The sequence below is a fragment of the Anser cygnoides genome, chromosome 12 (assembly GCF_040182565.1).
Source record: "Anser cygnoides isolate HZ-2024a breed goose chromosome 12, Taihu_goose_T2T_genome, whole genome shotgun sequence".
Lineage (NCBI taxonomy): Eukaryota > Metazoa > Chordata > Aves > Anseriformes > Anatidae > Anser > Anser cygnoides.
The window spans coordinates 21,283,045-21,289,058 of record NC_089884.1 but is presented as its reverse complement, the minus strand read 5'-3'; the positions used below and the strand labels follow the sequence as shown (position 1 = coordinate 21,289,058).

The 6,014-nt window shown below is 38.2% G+C and overlaps 1 protein-coding gene across 2 annotated transcripts in view; it reads left to right on the top strand.

Annotated features, from left to right (window-relative positions):
- The first annotated feature begins 2,956 nt into the window (after positions 1–2,956).
- The window catches only part of TSHZ3 (teashirt zinc finger homeobox 3), an 83,379-nt gene continuing 80,321 nt past the window's right edge, over positions 2,957–6,014 (top strand). For both annotated transcript variants that reach the window (XM_067004212.1, XM_067004213.1), the window contains exons 1-2: positions 2,957–3,622; positions 4,270–4,504. The gene's annotated coding sequence lies outside the window, so the exon portion shown is untranslated. The remainder of the gene's footprint in view (positions 3,623–4,269; positions 4,505–6,014) is intronic.

Genomic DNA, 6,014 nt, shown 5'->3' with positions numbered 1-6,014 from the left:
ATCAGCTGCTGTTTCGTAAGTACCCTATGATTTTTCTTGACTGCTGCCATTTGGGCCCTACCAAGTCCAGTACTTACTGTGCAAATGAGGAATGCTAGCTCCTTTTTTTGTTGTTGTTGTTCTGCCTTTTGAAAGGATAGTGTTTCTTAGAAAAACTAAAACCATAGTGATACAATGCCATCTCTTCAGAGAAATTTTTATTAATTCATTTGCTTTGCAAGAGGGAGCTAAATTGGTATAATTGTGAATTCTTGGTCCTGCGGGCAGAAGAGAATCCCAGAAACATGACGTGCTATTTTCCTCTTATTTTTATAGAGAGTCTTTGCGTAGTACAGTATTAGGTGAAGCAAATCTTTGTAATTCATATACTTTTGCTGTGTTTATTATTATTATCATTAGTAGCAGTAATGATGGTGGTGGTCTTATTTTACTAGTAGTAGTACTAGTAGTAGGAAGTATTGGAAGACCCTACATACTTTGCTAGTATGTAGGAAGGCTACATACAGAAAGCTCATTAAAAGATAGCATTCTGGAGATGATGCTCTATCTAACTGAAATCAGCAGCACATAGGAACTACGTCCTGTACGATGAATAACAAAAGAAACGGCAGTTTACATTCTTCAATACATTTCTGCTCGATTAACCCCCAGTGGGATTTTACCCCTCCAGTCATGTTCTTTTGTTCCCCTAATCTTCTTTTGTATTTGTTCACTGACCCCAAGCATGTATTTGACTTGTGACCCTATTTCTGTTAATAAAATACAGGCCATCTGACCAGCATTCACACCAATGAACTACAAGGTGATGATTACCTCATTGTAAATGCTAGGAGTTAGCAACACGCAGCAGTGTAAGGCTGGTGGTTGGGTGGGCTGAAGATAACCAACGAAGGCAGCACGAGCAATTCTGAACTGCGGCTTCAAAAGCAAGCTAAAGATAATAAACTCCTTCAAATATGTGATACTACCCATACAAGAACTGAATATCTCCTTATGTATTGTTCAGCTATTAATTAGTTGATAATGTTTAGGGGATTATGGCACAACAAAAAAAAATATGGCTATAATGTGGATATTTTCAGTATCTGTATGGGTGGTAGCTTATAAAATCAAAATTACCCTATTTACATTTCGGGTTATCAATTATAATTATATGCCTCATGAAAAAATACATCAGCACTCACTGGTAGTAATTTCAGTATGGTGTTTTGAGGCTAAATTAATGCTGCAAACCATAGGTGAGCTCTTTCTAAGCAAAGTATTATTTGTTTTTAAAACACTAACAGAAATGTTCATTTTTTTAGAAGAAAATGCATAGTAATTAACTTATTAATGCTTTCACCAGATCTGTAAACCGCGAAATCTTATGAAAAAGCACTGTTAATTGTGTGTTACATGAAAAAATCATGCCAAAGCCATTTATCAGATATGTAATCTGTGGCTCTGTTTTGTGACAGGAAGCCATTATTTCCAGTGAAAAAACAAATCCGTTAAATTTGAACTATTAGATTACAGCAGGGTTAAGGCTGCTTCTGTGCTGTAGAGTCACATCAGGGTCACAGCCCAGTTCTAGAGATGTACTGCAAGAGCTTCATATCTGATTAAGACAAAAAACTGATAAAAATGTAATGCAGACTAACAATATGGAATTATCTGATGCAGTTTAGGGGGATAGGGGCAGGGGGTATAACATCATTCAGTTTATTTGCATATGTTTGTTCTTTCCACTGAAATCAATCTCTTTGAAGGAAGCAAGAAAACTTTAGAAAAAGAAAATATTATTAATGCTGGTAAGAGAACACAGAAAAAAAAAATCTTTAGTAAACATTTATTTTCCAGTGTTGATTATCATTCTGTCTAATGTTTATTTTCATATTTTTCTTTGATCCAAACACAAATAACAATAAAGTTAACTCCACTTCTTTGAACTAACAAAGCTATACTGTGGCCAAATTTAGAGCAAATTTTTAAGTGACTTTTTGTTTTACTCTCAAGCCACATAACAGATTTATAGGGTAGATATTTGCATAACTCACACCCTCACCTATATAGGAATGTTTCTATGGCTAACAATATTTACCTGCTGGGGGCCTCTTTCCGACTTTATTGTAAAAGCTGTGGGCTTTAAATGTCTAGGCAAGTACTCAACAGCAGTCAAGGGAGCTCCCTTGGTTCAGGGTTTTGGGTGCAGGCTCACCCTGTTGCGTTATGAAAGTTGCTGCTGTTTATAGGGGTGGACCGTGGCTCAGCTGGGCTGGCTGGTGGGCAGTAAACCCAGAGCACACTCAGTGCTCCCTCCCTGCATTTCCTACCCAAACCTACACCCCAGAGGGCAGGCAGGGCAGGGTTTGCAGGGGACCAGGTCTGTGCTGCTCGGGATCTCTGCATGAGGGGACATGAAGAGGCTTTGTTAGCATTTCTGACTGAGCACAGGTCATATCTTCACAGTCTTCTTCCATCAGAAATTTGGCAAACGCATATGTAGTATAGACTTAGAAAGAATTACATTCCTAGTATAAGTATTATACAATTGTAAAATATGTTCTGTGATATTTACCATAGTACTTGATGCTAGTTTTTTGTTGGTGGATGTGTTTAAAAAAATGTTTTAAAACTCTGCCAAATCACAGATCTGCTCAGGTGACCAAAATCATAGGATTGTCACAGGTAAAATGACCACATCTCAGAAAGCAACCCTCTTGTCTGCCAGGTGGTACATGGCTGAGTCCTTGTCTGTAACGGAAAGCAGGTATGTCAGCCTTAGATTACAGCTAGCATGCATTCTACTTGTTCTATGCAGCCCTCCTGCACGCAAAAATTCCCTCTGATTTGGTGAAGGTTGCAGATAAAGACCGCAGCATCCAACCTCAATCAGTCAGCTCCAGAAGAGCGACATGCTGGATAAACTCCCTGCTTTTTTTTTTAGATTTTTGGAGGACATGATACAAAAGCACGGGAGATTCCAAGACTTACTGTTTTTCTGCCCTCCCATTACATTCCTGTGTTTGTCCCACTGTTTAGCCTAGCTGAACTAGGGCATCCGGTCTAATGATTGATTACCTCTGCAAGCAGGTCCAAGTTTCATTCTTAAATCAGCCAGCAAGTGGTTGATGACAGGGACAAAGCCAACCCTCATCACTTCCTAAGCAAATCATCTTCCCCTTTACTGTACACTTTGACCAAATTATGATTTCAACATTGAAATAAATGTCAACATTTCCACCATCTTCAGATGGAGTGGGATTTGGCCATTGGCTTCGAAGTGTAGATGGCCTGTTGAAGGGAGTATTTTTAAATCTGGAGCTGTGTAAGTGCTTCAAGAGATTATAAAAATATAAATAAATACAAACAACATAGGTCTGGGCATTGCGAAAAAGCACTGTTAGAAAATGGACGCCTTTAAGGATAAATCAGGACTAGTCCCCATGACTGCAGGTGATTGGCACTTGGGCAAGAATGAAAACTTGGGTTCTGAACTGAACTGTGTAGAACAGTTTGGGCTGTACCTTTTATATACGTGTGTGTGTAAAAACACTAAATAGAAAAAAAGTTGTTAACATCTGCATCTTGTTCTAGGCAAAGTAGAATACTTCTGGTCCTGGAGGAGAGAGCCCCCAAAAAGGTAACTAAAGGTTCCAGCATAAATATGTAGGAGTTCTTCTCTTCAACAGAAAAGCATCACAACTATGCACACAAACAAAAAGGACTGCTTGCACAGTTTCTCTTTTTATTGTCATTTTTTTACCACTATGAAAACAAGAATATCAGAACTGATACTGTAATTACTGTTCAGTTCACTTTCACATAAATATACTTAGGAATACGGGACTAGAAAAACACATGCTGCTTCAGGTCGTTTCCTAAATTGCTGACAGCTGTAGCATAGGTACAAAACCCAGAATGGGCCCAGAGCAGCACCCACTGCAGATGCCCCAAGGAACAAAACTAGAGAAGTCAGAGAGCTATAGAGTATCCATTTCTAGGGTGAAGAGTGTGAATTAGTGCACTTCCAGAACTTAAGAGCTTTATATTCTTGCACAGTCAACAAGAAGTTATAATAGGTGTTGCATACCTTCATGGGTAGGTTTTGAAAAAGAGCTGCGGTAGGGTGGTGTGGGGGGTGGAAGGAGAGCAGTATTTGAAGGAAACTGAGGAAATCTACTTTGCATTGTTTAACTAGTTATTTTTGTCCATTTTAGTACATTTTAAAAGTAAAGATTCATAGCAGTGCTCACATACTAGAAGAAGCTCTCTCCATTTCTTTTACAGAAAAAAAAAAAGACTTTGGCATGTATAAACAGAGTTCCTTGTATTCCCTAATCCCTGAGACTGCATGGCTTGCTGGATAATTCAGAGCTAAGCACAGAACTGTGCTCAGCTTTCTTCCCTCCTCCCTTTTTGAAGTGTTTCTACTACACATTTCTGCAGAGGTGAGCAGGAAGACTTGTAGACAGGAACAATAACATCTGCCTGAGTCTGCAGCAGCCTGAAGCAGCACCAAGAGGTATATTGCTTGAAAACTAAAGATGTTAGTTTATGCCATGCTGAAAACTCAACGTGTTACAGCTTAGAATAAATGGGAATGCATGTAAAAATAGTGCATGGCTTACTGTAGTGATGGCTCCGTTGCTGTTTTATATATCTAGATAGGTAGAGGTAGATTGATATTCAATTAAAATGCAAGATTTGAAGTTATTGTGATAACATGCTTTGCTACTGATGGTCCAGGCACCCCAAAGCTTTTGTGGTGCCTGGCAAAGGATGCAGCTGATGTCCTAGCCCAGCTATCTTGCTGCAGAATTTTGAAAAGTCCTCTTAAAAATGGATCCCCTCTCTAGCAGGATGTCTGTGCTCTTCACAGCTAGGGACTGAAACACAGCTTGTACCACAAGACCACATTTTATATAGTCCCACAATAATTCTTCTTCCTTTATCTCCAGTAATTTTGCTATGCTGGTTCTGGTCTGTTTCCTTCTGCTCAGCAGGGGGTATTTTTGTTCTTTTTCTTTGTTGCTATTAATTTTCTCATAACACAGCTATCTAGTATATTCGTATAGCATCCACTATCATGCTACTGAAACAGTTTTCAAGTATATAAAATCTCCCATTTTAAAACAGTAATAAAAGGCTTTTACTAAATAGATATACAAAGCTGCTTGCAGATCATGCAATAAGGAAATCAAATATAGAGCTCAAGTTCCCAGAACTTGGAAGGACAAAGGAGCAGTGTACTAAACAGCCTTTTCCCAACACTCAGAGCTCTGATAATCTTTAGACAAAATAATAAATCTTTTTCTTGCTCTTCCCTAGGTTTCTTTTATTGTTTATGTTTTTTTTTTTTTTTAAATGAAGAGTGTAGGTACTACTTACAAGGCAGCTCCCTGATGTTTCTGGTAGTCCAGCCAAGGGACAAGATAGTGTGCGTAGGAAAGGGAGATGAACAATTCATCCTGTAAAGGAATTAAAAACAAAAGCAGAAATCCTTTGTAAGAGAAAGTGGCTGGGATTATAGCTGCATGCTTTCACTAATGACTTTGCAAACATTTAGTCAGAGAGAACCTAGAAATCCAGTTGCACTTTATTTAATATTCAGATAAGGACCATTCACCTGCTGTTAAGCTACAACATCTACAATCATTCTTTGAATACTGATAATTTTATGAAGCAGAATCCCCTAGGGGCTGGTAGTCTAGTCTGGATTCACCTGGAATACAAAGATGAATAAAATTGCATATTACATGCACCCAAGTAGTCGCAATTTATAGAAATATCTATTTATGCTCCTGAAAAAAAAAAAAAAAAAAAGCATTTCCCTAGGGTTATGGTATATGGTGATAAAAACCTTTGTGGGGGACTGCTTGGATTGTAACTCCTAGTGTGCCTGTTGCTGATTAATTAAACAAATAAATCATTATATTTAGCTAGCTATCTCACTACAAGACCATAATTGAGAAAATGTTTAAAAAAAAAAAAAATGTTGCATGCCTCACCATAAGGAAGCGTTACTCAGAGGC